Source organism: Podarcis melisellensis (assembly GCF_964234715.1).
Source record: "Podarcis melisellensis genome assembly, chromosome: 2".
Classification (NCBI taxonomy): domain Eukaryota; kingdom Metazoa; phylum Chordata; class Lepidosauria; order Squamata; family Lacertidae; genus Podarcis; species Podarcis melisellensis.
The window spans coordinates 14,496,191-14,511,566 of NC_138529.1; the positions used below are offsets into that span (position 1 = coordinate 14,496,191).

The window sequence follows — 15,376 nt, forward strand, 5'->3', positions numbered from 1 at the left end:
AGCTTGCTTACGGGAACGGATCCCAATTTCCACACTCACAAGACCTCCTAATTGTACCTTTGTCGCTGTTGGGATTCAGCCACATAGTGGATAATTCGGACGGCACAATGAAAGTTGACTTGGCACTCTTGTGTAAAAATCAATCCCCACCCCCGCACATATCCAAACCCATGCCCAGATTTTGCTATAAGGAAAGTGATGGGAAAAGGCACTAAAAAGTGTGGGATGACACGTGCTCAACACAACATCATATAACCTCCCCACAAACAAATCAGAATGAACACTACATGTTATGTACTGAGCTGAATCCTAGAACAATAGGATCCAGAATGCAGCAGTCTGATTGGTCCACAGGAGCCACCCAATCCAGCTCCAGGTGGAAGTGAATCAGCAACCTGATTGGCATGCAGGAGAGGCCAATCAGACTTCTGGAGAAGGTGAATCTGCAACCTGATTGGCCTATAGGAACAGCCTGGAATTAGCTAATCACACGGGGCCCATTGTGTAAATAATGTGTATGCTGTATATAGCTGGACGTTTTGGGGAAAGTTTCATTCATTGCTACTATGAGCTGAATAAAGAGCATGAAATTCACTCAACTCCGAGTATATTTCCTTCTGGTGGTTCCCTTGCTGAGAGAAGCCAAGTTACAGGGAACCAGGCAGAGGGCCTTCTCAGTAGTGGCACCCTCCCTGTGGAACGCCCTCCCACCAGATGTCAAAGAGAACAACAACTACCAGACTTTTAGAAGACATATGAAGGCAGCCCTGTTTAGGGAAGCTTTTAATGTTTGATGTATTACAGTATTTTAATATTCTACTGGAAGCCGCCCAGAGTGGCTGGGGTATAAATAATAAATTATTATTATTATTATTTTATTAACGGAAGTGGTGTGCGGTGTTGGCAAGCCAAGTCAGCAATGTGGCCCCCGACCTGCCCCCGTGTTGCTGGGCTGGCTGCTTCTGCCCCCATCTCTATCTGTAATATGTCACAAGTTTAATACTCGTTGTAGAATCTTTGTAAGGATTGCTGAGAAGATGATAAGAAGAAAAGTCCTCTATAAAGGCCAAGTATGATTCTGTGGCTGGAAACCTCAAACGCATTTGTAGGTTCTGCTTTTCTAATGCCAAAATAGTACTCATGACTTGGTTCCTTTTTTAAATTAAAAAAAAACACAACAACACCAGGGTGTGTGACTTCAAGGATGATATTTGGCCTTGTTTCAAGGTTAGGGGCTGGAGAATTTCCCACGGGTGCAGTCCTCCGTGCAGTGACCAGCTATTTTTAAAAACCGAGTGCCTGTGATGGAGTGAAGAGTACACAACTGGGTGACAGATTCACAATCTAAAACCACATCCATACCATGCCTTTAAGGTGCTACAACGCCACTTTAAACAACAACAACAACAACAACAACAACAACAATAATTAATAATAATTTATTATTTATACCCCGCCCATGGGCTTCCCCAGCCACTCTGGGTGGCTTCCAAAAAAATATTAAAACACTGTAATACACCAAACATTAAAAACTTCCCTAAACAGGGCTGCCTTCAGATGTCTTCTAAAAGTCTGGTATCATTCTCTTTGACATCTGGTGAGAGGGCGTTCCACAGGGAGGGCGCCACCACCGAGAAAGCCCTCTGCCTGGTTCCCTGTAACTTGGCTTCTTGCAGTGAGGGAACCGCCATGTCATGGCTTCCCCCAAACTATTCTGGGAGTTGTACTTGAGAGTTTTTGGAAGGCCCCTCTTCTGCTAACAGTGCTACAACTCTCGGAGTTTCCTGTGAAAAGGGATTGATTATTAAACCAGCCACAGCTCTGGGAGGGAAATAGGGACCTCCTAACTATTCTCAGGGACACGGGTGGCGCTGTGGGTTAAACCACAGAGCCTAGGACTTGCCGATCAGAAGGTCGGCGGTTCGAATCCCTGTGATGGGGTGAGCTCCCGTTGCTCAGTCCCTGCTCCCGCCAACCTAGCAGTTTGAAAGCACCTCAAAGTGCAAGTAGATAAATAGGTACCGCTCTGGCGGAAAGGTAAACGGCATTTGCATGCACTGCTCTGTTTCGCCAGAAGCGGCTTAGTCATGCTGGCCACATGACCCGGATCCTGTATGCCGGCTCCCTCGGCCAGTAAAGTGAGATGAGCGCCGCAACCCCAGACTCGGTCACGACTGGACCTAATGGTCAGGGGTCCCTTTACCTTTAACCATTCTCAGCACCCAAAAAAACTACACCTCGCAGAGTTCTTTGGGGGGAAGAAGCCACAACTGTTTAAAGTGGTATAATAGTACCCTAAAAATGTAGGTGGCCTAAGAGAACACCTAGAGTTTACCTCACAGGTATTGTCATTTCAGCCGGCTTCCTAATTTTTTTACAAAATGCATGAAAATCTCACCACACATTTCAAAAGTACAGTGGTACCTCGGTTTAAGAACAGCGCTGTTCACAAACTATTCGGTTTTTGAACTCCGCCAAACTGGAAGTAGCGTCCTGGTTTGTGAACTTTACCTCAGTCTAAGAACAGAATTCAAATGGTGGAAGGGCATCGGTGGCGGGAGGCCTCATTAGGAATCACCGTTTACCTTCCCGCTGGAGTGGTACCTATTTATCTACTTGCACTTTGTTGTGCTTTCGAACTGCTAGGTTGGCAGGAGCAGGGACAGAGCAACGGGAGCTCACCCTGTTGCAGGGATTCGAACTGCCAACCTTCTGATCGGCAAGTCCTAGGGCTCTGTGGTTTAACCCACAGCGCCACCCGTGTATAGTGAAGGCTTTTTCTTCAGCAGGAACTCTCTGGAACTCAGTTCTGCCAACCTTTCAGATGGGCGCCATTGCCATTATTAGAGAACAAGAAAGGGTTTCATGGTGAGTTCTGGCACCTCTTTTTCTGGAAAAATAGCACTGCGTATGGCCAAACCCCATTTTTCCTGGAACCCTGTACCCTTTCTGCCCTCTTTTTAATTGTTTTACAAATTTTTGCCACACACTTAAAGCTAAATGCGCACAAGTTAAATGCATGCAAATTGTGGGCTTACTGCAATAGTTTTGCTCAGGTCTGAGTTTTATTGATGTTTTATTTACTTATCTGAACAATTTATATGCCACTTAATTATAATCAACTCTAAGCAGGGTGCAAAAAGATAAAAACCAGATAAAACTATAAAACCAGAATTTCGTTAAAATGCCTGCGGGAATAGGAAAGCCTTCAATAGGCCTGATGTCATCTCGTGCTACTTTTACACAGCTAAACTTTTGTTTTGAGAAGCTGCGATGGCTAGGTACAAATAAACTGATCTGATCCAATGGCCTTACAGGGGCTCCCTTAGATAGGCATGTGTATTACTTTAGTCGTGAAGCACACAATTCACATTCCCACCCGCCATTTCACACTTTACAAGGGTGTCTACATTCCTGATGTGTTGGACCAGATGCTTGTGTCTCTCCAGATGTTCCTGGACTAAAACTCTAATCAGCCCCAGTCAGCCTGGCCAGCGGTCGAGGAAAATGTGATTTGCAGAAATACTCTGAGCATCTTGCGATGCGTAGATGATATAAAACAAAAACTGCAGAATGGAATTATTCTTTTACATAACCCAAAACCGAGATGAAGGGAATTCAACTATTATTTGTCGTTAATTAATGTCTGTTTTTTGGTCTGTTTATGTTTTCTGTTTTGGTCAATGTTTTCTTTTTTCTTTGGTTTGTTTTTTTGTTTTTTTGTTTGGTTTCTGAAAATTAATAAAAAGAATTTTTTTTTTTAAAAAAAAAGAAATACTCTGAGCATGTGCAGCTTTGCATTTTAGAAACTGACATAAATCGCGGCATAGTTTCTGTTGTCATGAATGGAAATAAAATGAGATTCGCTTTTGCTCGCAAAAGTTATGTGTACGGTATTAGGTAAAATTGCATAAAGGTGTGACTATTAGGGCAAATCAGCACCGTGATGCTAACAAATTTTCGCAAACTTAAATAAATTCACAGACTGGTGTGGAGATGCAGAGAGCGGAACTTAAGGTAGGAAAACTGAGAGAAAGCAAAATGGATAGATTCATCTGTTCCTAGCTGGAACCAGACACTGGGGCGCAAACCTGGGCCTATGGATATGAGCCTTTGCCAAACAGCTGCAAAAGCAGAATGGGAAGGATATGATTTGAAGTGGAAAAATGGGGCGGGGGGGGGGAGTGCTTAACCCTTACCCCACCCACTACCATCCTCCTGCAACCTCCTCCTTTCAGCTCCGTTTTCCTCCAATATGGGACGAATTCAGCATCTCACTAAAGCAATTGTTTGATTGCCAGATGGAGCAATCCTCTTCTCCGTTCCCTGCATAATGTTCTGGTGGTTATTCTGACTCCTTCCCTGCCCCCAGCCAATTTTAGGGGGGGTGCATGGGGGAGGAGAGGGGGGAATAGCCCCATTGTGCAGGTGGAAGCCTTTGAATAGGGCTTCCGCTTTAGAATTCTGTGCAACGACTCACATCTGCAGTGGTAGCTGACTTAACCTTTTCAGGAATCTGTAGCTTCCTCAGGAACCATTCATTTAGGAAATTAGAATTTCTCTATACTACCTGGATTAATAAAGTTGTATCCTGTGCTTTGTCAGGTTGCCCTTTCACTGTGTTCAAGAATGCCACACTAAATAGATTTTTAATTTCAATTTCAGATGCAGACAGAGACAAAATCACTACAACACAGGGGTGGGGAGCCAGTGACCCTCTACGTGTTGTTGGACTCTCTACTGCCATGAGGCCCAGCTAGCATTGCCAATGGTCCAATCCGATGTGTGTTGTTGTCTAAACACATCTGGAAGGCACAAGATTCTCCACCACTGCCATAAATCCTCTTAGAGCTGCTCTTATACCTGAAGGAGCATCTCCACTCCCATCATTCAGCCTGGGGTCCAGCTCCAAGGGCCTTCTGGAAGTTCCTTCACTGTGAGAAGTGAGGTTACAGGGAACCAGGCAGAGGGCCTTCTCAGTAGTGGCGCCCGCCCTGTGGAACACCCTCCCATCATATGTCAAGGAAATAAACATCTATCTGACTTTTAGAAGACATTTGTTTAGGGAAGTTTTTAATGTTTGATCTTTTATTGTGTTTTTAATATTCTATTGGGAGCCACCCAGAGTGGCTGGGGAAACCCAGGCAGATGGGCTGCAGTTAAATAAAAAAAATAATAATCATAATTATTATTGTGGTCAGCTTTCACTGCCAGTGGTCTGGCAACCCCCCCCCCCAGATTCCCATGATCCACAAACGAAATATTTCAACCCACCCCTGGAAACATCTGTTTCGATTTTTCTCCGCGAATTGGTGCTGCTGTCTAGCATCGTCCTTGCGGCGTTTTTGCCCAAGGATTTCGCCATAATCCCCAGCTGAGCTGAGCTCAACAAGAGTCCAAGCAATGGCCAGTTGGTTTTGTGGAGGAGCTCAAGGGAGCTGGTCTGTCCTGTATGAGAGCAAGGCTAGAAAAAACTGAAGATGCCAAATGCTGCTAGGAATTTGATTTCAGCAGTGATACACTTCAATCTTTTCTCCATTCTTTTATGAGGGGCCTGGTGCCTAAAGATCAGATCATAGAAATTCCTGTTTTTCTTGACAGCTTCTTTAAAAAAAAATCCCCCCTCAAGTAAAAATGAAAATGTCAGAAACATTGAATCCAACTTACCCAGAAGTCTATGTAGGGGGAAGAGAATGAAGCTTAGGCACGTCCTGTATCCTGTTGCCTTCCTGCTTTCAACGGGCCTCGGCTAAAAGTTTTCTTCGGTACCAAAGTCTGAAGTGGTTTTTTAAAAAAACACCAGCAGATGCATGTATTTATATCACCCTGGGCAGCTCCTCACCATTCTCGGGTGCCTGGCCTGATACAGAATCATGGGTCTCCTTTCCGATGACCGTACGAACCTTCCTGAATTTTCCAACTTTAAAGGTGCAGCGTCCCCTGATTTAGTCTGAAGTTCCTTTCTGGCAAAGCGTATCCCAGGGAGGCCGGCGTATCGAAAGCAGGGTTGATTAAATGGGGAGCAGGAGCCAGGATTCTTTTCTACAGTCCCCTCTGCACTTTCCCTCTCGCTCTGAAAGCAGTGGTTTGGCAAGCTCTGGAGGTGGGAGAAGTTAAAAATGTTTCTTATTACTGCCTCTTCCTGCTTGGCATTTCTCCACCACTCCCAGCTAATAAAGCATTTCCTATTGCAAAGCACAGATCTACACACACACACACACACACACACACACACACACACACACACACACAGTGCCTCCCTCCCTCTCTCTCCCCCCAGAACACAGTAGGGTCCTGCACAATTATTCTTCATGATCTCCTATTTTTGACAACTAAGTGATTCTTATTGCCTCTGTTTCATTCCTCCAGCTGATCGGTTCCTTTCCCCCCTGTTTTCGTTTTCAGAATGCAATTGACTAATTCGGGGGGTGGGAGTGGAGGCTGTCAACCAGATCAGTCTCTATTTCACCGGTCTGGGCAGAAAGATTATGCCCTATTTCTGTCAGGCAACCAGAACAGTGATCTAGCCAGCCACCAAAACCCACAGTCTTGGCTACAAGCTTTGTGGATGCCTTAGGCCAGCTGCCATCACCGAGTCTCTTAAGCTGGAAGGACAGAGGTCTGTGGACCAGACAAGGCAGTGACCTTGAAGAGAGACCCCATGTTAGTTGAGAAGTGGAGTGTGCTTGGACCCCCAGAAAATGCACCACCATCTGGAGTTGCCTCTGTCCAGATTGTTCACCCACAATGCATCAGGTTCCACTCTGGCTCTGACAGTGTACCTCCAGATTTTGTCTTGGCTCTGTCCTCAGCCCCGTGGCCCTGTATTTTTGCAATCCATAGCTGGCATTCCTTATTGATCAGCCGTATCACAGGCACTGGCATTTATCTGCTCTGGACATGCGATCGATAAGCGAATTTTGGCAATCCTCACCATTCTTTTTAAAGGACCAGTAGGGATGCGGGTGGCGCTGTGGGTTAAACCACAGAGCCTATAACTTGCTGATCAGAAAGTTGGTGGTTCGAATCCCCACGACAGGGTGAGCTCCCGTTGCTCGGTCCCTGCTCCTGCCAACCTAGCAGTTCGAAAGCACGTCAAAGTGCAAGTAGATAAATAGGTACCGCTCCAGCGGGAAGGTAAACGGCATTTCCGTGCGCTGCTCTGGTTCGCCAGAAGCGGCTTAGTCATGCTGGCCACATGACCCGGAAGCTGTACGCCAGCTCCCTCGGCCTATAAAGCGAGATGAGCGCCGCAACCCCAGAGATGGCCACGACTGGACCTAATAGTCAGGGGTCTCTTTACCTTTACCTTAGGAGCAACCAGCCGCATCTCATGACCATTCTGCTTTCACAGCTTCGGTAATTTTTGTGTAAGTCAACTCTGGAGACTAAATATAAAGCTGACTAACATTCTTCAATATGGGATGAATGTCAATGCCACACTGCAGCAACTCTTACAGAGCACTGTTTGTTTGTTTGTTTGTTTGTTTGATTGATTGGTCAATTGATCGACTGCACTTCTAAGCCACCCTTACTCAGTAAAGATCCCAGGGCGGTTCACAAATAAATAAAACAGGCCAACGAAACACAAGTAAAATTTAAAAACCTAAACCAAACACCCACAATTTCCAGCTGTACAAACAGCTGACAAAGGAGATTTCCAATATGAAAGGGCTTTGAAAAAGCTACTATATGTATAACTGGGACTGCAACAATTGGTTTTCAGTTCCCTCATCCAGTATTATGGGATGGTGTCCAGTGGTCTTCTTTGAAGATGGGCACTTGGAAGAACACTTTTTGGCCAAATTTAATCTATGCGTACTGTACCATTAATATGTGACCCTAAATTCTTGCACACTTACCTTTTATTAGGATGTAATCTCAGAGCCTCTGTCTATAGAACAGGTGATTATAGAACAGGTGAAGATGAGGTCCCTGCACACTGGAGGCAGGTAAATGTTGTCCCCATTTTCAAAACAGGGAGGGAGAAGACCCATGTAACTAACAACCTATCAGCTTGATGTTGATACCAGGATAGATCCTAAACAGTCTGTCTGTTAGTACTTAGAAAATGATGCAGTGATAGTAATAGACCCAGCATAGGTTTCTCAAAACCAAGTCATGCCAGATGAATCACATTTCCATTTTTTTATATATATAAGCTTTGGGGGGAGCAAGGGAATGCTGTGGATGTAGCTTTCAGTAAGGCTTTTTGACAAAGTCTGCCATGATATTCTTGCAGAGGAGCTGGTAAAATGTGGTCTGGATGAGGTCATTTTTAGCTGGATTTGTAGCTGGTTGACTGACTGAACCCAAAGACTGCTCACTAATAGTTCCTTGCTATGATGGAAAAAGGTGGTAAGTGGGGTTGCGACACAATTCTGTCCTGGGCCATCGTTGTTCAATGTCTTTATGAATGACTTGAACGACTAGCTAGTGCTATTCTAGGCTGCATCAACAGAAAGATAGTGTTCCGATCAAGGGAAGCAATAGTTTTGCTCTATTTTGCCTTGATCAGAATACACCTGGAGTGCTGTGTCCAGTTCTGGGTAACACAGTTTAAAAAGGATGTTGACAGGATGTTGAATGTGTGCAGAGGACAACCAAAACGATTAAGGGTCTGGAAACCAAGCTTTATGGGGAACAGTTAAGGAAATTTAGCCTGAATAACTGTTTATGGATAAGAGGAAAAATGTTTAGAGGTACTGTCCTTTTCCTACTCATATTGAAATACTGCCCCTGAATGAGGCCAAACTTAGATTCGCAAAATGTTTGCGTTATGTGCACTCCTGCACACCCCGAAAAAACACCTGAGTATATCCGATACAAAATAAAGACTGTGCGCATATTTATTGGAATGTATGAGAGTCTGAGGTGGTTGTTGTTTTCAAATCACGTTTTGAAGTTGCTTTCAAATGTCGAAAAATTCAAATTTTGACAGAATGCAGAAAAAGGACAAATAGTCAATTTACGTAAGCTGCCAGTGACATGACAGGAGTGGAAATAAAAGGGTAGGAATGGAATAGCTCCTCTGAAATGTTGTGCTGTGAGAAGATGTGGAGACAGACCCTTTCCCAGACACTGCAGAGTTATTTAAGAATAGGTTGCTAAACTCCCCTTATCCTGTTTCCCCAAATGCGTGGGCTGATACATATCAACTGAGTTTACCAGAATGCCGCTCAGTTTTTAAAGGGCTGTTTCATTATCTCAGCCAAAGGTCTTTTTGGATGGGAAAGAAAACTTCGTTGAGTCGGCATCCCTCAATTGGAAATAAACAGTTTTGATCTGATAAAAAGCAGGTCTGTTGCCATGCAGGCAGGAAAAGGAAGTCCCCTCCTTGCAGGAAATGTGTCTTGGAATACCTTTTGCTAATCGCTTTAGCCATCTTTCCTCCTTCTTGGAAATTTCAGCTGCCCACCCCTTCATAATGGAGTCAGTTGGTCCCGGTCTATTTCTGAATCGATCTTTCATTACTGCTCCTTTTAACAGTGGAAGTGCATTTTTCAGCACAACCTCGTGACATCCGTAGTTTTCCCCCTCCCTTTTAAAGGATTATGTTGTGCAAGATTTCTCTCTTTTCTGTCTCCCCACTACCTCACTTTTCATTCTTTTTAAGTGTAACACCCCCCCCCCCCCAGCACTCTAAAACCACAAGACAGAGAGAAGCGGGGTTGCTCTTTGTCAGATACTGACAGAAACTCATCATGTGAAGCTTCCTTGTCACCCAGCATGACGTTTCGGCAATGAGAAAGCTTTATCTGTTAAATTAGCCGCAATTAAAAGCATAGGAGCTATGTTGGTGGGGGGGGGGGAGAGGCAGAAACCCTAAAGAGAGATAGCATTCAGATGTCATGAAGGCTTTGACTGGGTCATGAGGTATAAATTAGGAAAACTATGTAAATAAACACTCTGAGTGCTTATTGGTACTTTATATACATATAATAAAACACTAATAAGGGTTAGTGTAACGGAGTCATGGCAAAGGGCAGGGAACCATGTGCTCATTGATCCATTCATTGAACCATGTGCTCTCTCATGTTCATGGTGCCATCTTAAACACTTTAACTGTCATGGCTTCCCCCAAAGAATCATGGGAAATGTAGATATTAAGCGTGTCGGGTATTGCAGAAAAATCTCAGTGTTATGTACTGAAGTTCTCACCCTGGGCCAGCAGGGGGATACTGTAGATAGTTTTCACTCAGGTCCACATATGCAAATAAGGGATTGAAAGCGACGTTCGGTGATTGGATGGTTACAGAAAGTTGTTACTGTTGCATTGTAGTGGAGCTCTATATAAGCAGGCTGGCTGAAGCCTTCAGTTCAGTTCTGTTTTGGCCTGTGAATAAACAAGAGCTGTTTGAAGAATCGCTGTGTCGTCTGATATGTTCACCCACAACTTAACACTCAGGATTCTTGAGGATAAGCTATGATGGTTAAAGAGATATAAGAGTGCGTTTAAAAGTATGGTTGTGACCTGTTATCAGGACTGCTCTGTATGATCTCTTGGGGTTGGTGTGTGTTGCTGTCTTTACTTTGCAAATAATTTTGCCCTGTATCCATTGGGATTCCCAGATCTCAGAGGGTTCTTGTATCTAATTTCAAAGTGAACCACATGCTATTCCCCTCTCTGCTTCACTGCAGGATTTGGACAAACAAGCTTGGCGGTTTTTTAAAATATATATATAAAAAGCTTGTCTTTTGTTCTCTTTGTAAATATTGTGCAGAATTAAAACAAATACTTCCCTGTCTGAGGTTATTCCCGTCACTGCAAATCCCTGATAGGAAGAGTTGAGTTTCCCTTGCAGTATACGGTATATGAGACTTGTAGACTCATAGGGTTGGAAGGGACACTGAGGACCATCTAGTCCAACCCCCTGCAATGCGGGGATGAAATATACTTGGAGTCGAGTTTGGATTTCATGCTCTTTATTCAGCTCATAGTAGTGAGGAATGCTAGTTTCCCCAAAATGTCTGCTTTATATACATTATTACACAATGGGCACCACGTGATTGGCTAATTCTGGGATTCACCTGTAGGCCAATCAGGTTGCGGATTCACTTCCACCTGGAGCTGGATTGGGTGGCTCCTGCGGACCAATTAGACTGCTGCATTCTGGATCCTATTGTTCTAGGACCAATCAGACTGCTGCATTCTGAATCCTATTGTTCTAGGACCAATCAGGCTGCTGCATTTTGGATCCTATTCAACTCAGTACATAACAGGGGATATGCAGCTGTCCCTTACAGGAATTGAACCTGCAACCTTGGCATTACCAGCACCGTGCTCCAGCCAACTGAGCTATCCTTTTTATTTGATTATTTGGATGGCAGACTTTAACCAACCCCTTCAAATAATGTTTTCCAGGACGGCTAACATAAGAATCAATAATCGTAACCCACATTCTTAAATACAATGCGGTACAAATAACAACAGAATTAAAAGCAGCAAAACAAAAGCAACAAAAGTTAAATTGCATTTTAACCTGTATTTTAAATTGGTTTTCTTTTTTCCCCTCCCTCTCCTTTTCCCCTATTATGTTTTTACTGTGATTTTAATTTATTGGTGTTAGCCGCCCTGAGCCCGGCTCTGGCTTCGGAGGGCGGGGTATAAGTAGTAATAATAATAATAATAATAATAATAATTTCTAAAGCTTGGGCAAAAACTGTGGGAAAACCGCCTGTGCGTTGTTACAACCAGAGTCAAGCAAAAAAACACGGCAAAAAAACACGGCAGCCGAACCGACTCCCACACACGAGCTCTTGAGGAGAAACATGACATCAGTCTGGCATTACAAAAAGGATTTAAATTGAGAAAGGGCTGGGAAGAGGGACATGCTCCGACGGCGTAATATTTAGATTTCAGAAAGATGTTTTGTTCAAGTGTTCGATTTGCCGAGATCAAAGCCCCCTTATGTTGTTTGTGGGGGGTGGGAATGGCGGGGATAAGTGAAATGTTGCCTTATCAGGCCTGCCAAAATGAAGCGACAGACGGACTCAGCCTCTGAGGTAAAACAAAACGACTTTGAGGCCGATCCTGCTCTCTTCTGAGGAATGGGCGTTAAGGGAAACAGGAAGGCAACAGGGTTTGTTTTTAAAATGGAGGGCCTTGAGGGAAACAAAACAGCCACATCCAAATAAAAAATGGTCACAAGCAAGGGCTTGTGCTTCCCTTAGCAACTGAGACCTGGCCTGAGATTACCACTTCAGGCAAGACTTAAGGGAACTACCTTTTTCATGCCCCCCGTGATGATAATAATAATATTAATAAAAAGTTTCCTGCAAATAGAAAACTAGCACAAGAAACGAAGGAATGGGCTAGAACTTTTCTACTCCGTTGGAAGTGTAAAAACGTTCTTCCACATGTTGTGAACGTGTAAAAGGGTATTGGGAAATGATTTATAATTAATTGAAAAAAAGATGTTCAAAATTACTTTCCCCCCAAAACCAGATTCCTTTTTAAAAAATCATTTTTATTGATTTTCCAATAAAAAACATCCAATTAATATATCTGTTATGTACTGAAGTTCTCACCCTGGGGCAACAGGGGGATACTGTAGATAGTTATGCAAATAAGGGATCGAAAGTGACGTTCAGTGATTGGATAGTTTTAGAAAGTTGTTACAGTAACGTACTGGAGCTCTATATAAGCAGGCTGACTGAACCTTTCAGTTCAGTTCTGTACTGGCCTGTGAATAATCAAGAGCTGTTTGAAGAATCGCTGTGTCGTCTGATATGTTCACCCACAACTTAACACTGGCGACGAGGATGGGATGGATGGACAACAGAGCACAGCCAGATGCAGCCACCCTCTGAGCGGAGCTTAATCACTGAGCTGAAACACTGAGCAAAATCATGGAGCAGAACCAATGCAGAGCTGACCGTTCTGGCTATAGAGCACTGTGTTCCATTCATCGCCTCCACATCTGCATCGGAACCATGGCTTCACTTGTGCCTCTACTGCCTCTGAATCATGGGACTCCTACCTCGCTCGGTTCGACTGCTTGTTGTTGTTTAGTTGTTTAGTTGTGTCCGACTCTTTGTGACCTCATGGACCAGAGCACGCCAGGCACTTCTGTCTTCCACTGCCTCCCGCAGTTTGGTCAAAATAATGCTGGTAGCTTCGAGAACACTCATCAACCCTCTCGTCCTCTGTCGTCCCCTTCTCCTTGTGCCCTCCATCTTTCCCAACATCAGGGTCTTTTCCAGGGAGTCTTCTCTTCTCATGAGGTGGCCAAAGTATTGGAGCCTCAGCTTCACGATCTGTCCTTCCAGTGAGCACTCAGGGCTGATTTCCTTAAGAATGGAGAGTTTTGATCTTCTTGCAGTCCATGGGACTCTCAAGAGTCTCCTCCAGCACCAGAATTCAAAAGCATCAATTCTTCGGCGATCGGCCTTCTTTATGGTCCAGCTTTCACTTCCATACATCACTACTGGGAAAACCATAGCTTTAACTATACGGACCTTTGTTGGCAAGGTGATGTCTCTACTTTTTAAGATGCTGTCTAGGTTTGTCATTGCTTTTCTCGCAAGAAGCAGGCATCTTTTTTTGGGGGGGGGGAGGTTCGATTGCTACCTCCAAGCAAATGAGCTGACAAGAGGGTCTGTAGAGCAGAAGCGGGGCCTCTTCCTCAGCCTTTGTAGCCCCGAAGTGTTTGAGACGGCCCGAGCATTGGTTGCGCCTCTAGCAGTCCAGGCAGAGCCATGGGACACGATTCAAGAGAAGCTCCACAACCACTACGCGCCAAAGCCGTCCAAGATTGCTGCCCGCCATGCATTTTACCACCGGAACCAGGCAGAGGGGGAGTCAATTAACAACTACACCACTGCCCTCCAACAGGCTGCAATGCACCGCGAGTTCCGAGACTTGGCCGATGCCCTGATCGATCGAATTGTCTGTGGGGTCTGGGACATCCGTCTGCAACAGCGTCTCCCTACCAATCCAGACCTCACGCTACAGAAAGCCATTGAGGAGGCCGTGGCCTCAGAAGCTGCTGAACTCTCCGCCCAGGAAATCCGCAAGGCCACCACGGACTCTAATACTGGCCCTTTGTGATCCAGCAGGGTTTCCAAGCGCCCAGCGTATTTAAAAGACTATGTTCACTGGACAAACTGCACATGTAAAGCTGTATGGTGAATAGGGTCAATTAATATGCTTATGTGCCTTACTGAAACCAATAAGGGTATTGCTGTATGTAATGGAACCACTATGATTGTAACTAATGCCTTATCTCGGTGGGGAGGGGTGTTATGTATTGAAGTTCTCACCCTGGCCAAAAGGAGTATCGTTTATGTAGTTTTCACTCAGGTCCACGTCAGTTACTTTAAACGGGAAACCCTGGGTTGTTGTTGCTACAATGTTGACAGACGGCTGCCTATAAAAGCAGGCCGGCTGAGCTGTTTGCTGTTCAGTTCTGTTCTGGCCTGTAAATAAACAAGAGCTGTTTGGAGAATCGCTGTGTCGTCTGATATGTTCACCCACAACTTAACAGAAAACTAGCACAAGAAATGAAGGACTGGGCCAGAACTTTTCTTCTCCGTTGGAAGTGTAAAGAAGTAGAAGGAACGTTCTTCCGCATGTGGTGAACGTGTAAAAGGGTATTGGGAAATGATTTATAATGAATTGGAAAAAAAATGTTCAAAATTACTTTCCCTGCAAAACCAGATTCCTTTTTGCTGGGGATAACCCAGACGGAAATCCCCAGGTGTCAGAAAAGGTTATTTATGTATGCTACAACTGTGGCCCATGTTCTGTTAGCCCCAAAATGGAAAGTGAATTTGCAGATTTAACATATAGAATAAGAGAGCAAGAAGAACATACGTTTGAAGATGGGAAAACATTGATTGAATATATGGAAAGTAACTGTACAGCTGAAAACGCTGGCAACATTATTCTCCTTCCCTCCACCCTCTGCTTGTTTGCTCGCCTGCCTCCTTCCTGCCCTCTCCCTGCCTGCTTGCATGCCTCCTCCAGCAGCCCAGAAGTGTGGGGCTGTCAAAACGAAGGGGAAAGGCCGCCAGCAAAGCGGCGCAGCTCCACCCCTTCCCCAATGGATCGTGGTAGGTGGGAAACACGGGTGCGCGGCGTGCCAAATGTCACCCCCCTCAGTAATGACACCCCGGGCGCACTGCCCCCACAGCACCCACCTTACTCCGCCCCTGCCGGGAGCGGCCATCCAAGGAGACCTGTGCTCTTTGAAATATACTCGGAGTCGAGAGCGGATTTCATGCTCTTTCTTCAGCTCATAGTGGTGAGGAGGAATCAGAGTTCCCCCAGAATGTCTGCCTTATATACATTATTTACACAATGGGCCCCATGTGATTGGCTAATTCCGGGATTCTCCTGTAGGCCAATCAGGTTGCGGATTCCCTTCCACCT

At 44.8% G+C, this 15,376-nt stretch overlaps 1 protein-coding gene across 1 annotated transcript in view; it reads right to left on the minus strand.

Moving 5' to 3' along the window:
- Window positions 1-5,733, minus strand: part of ACVRL1 (activin A receptor like type 1) — a 40,590-nt gene extending 34,857 nt beyond the window's left edge. Inside the window, exon 1 of the mRNA XM_081898904.1 lies at window positions 5,668-5,733. The gene's annotated coding sequence lies outside the window, so the exon portion shown is untranslated. The remainder of the gene's footprint in view (window positions 1-5,667) is intronic.
- Between the last annotated feature and the right edge of the window lie 9,643 nt (window positions 5,734-15,376).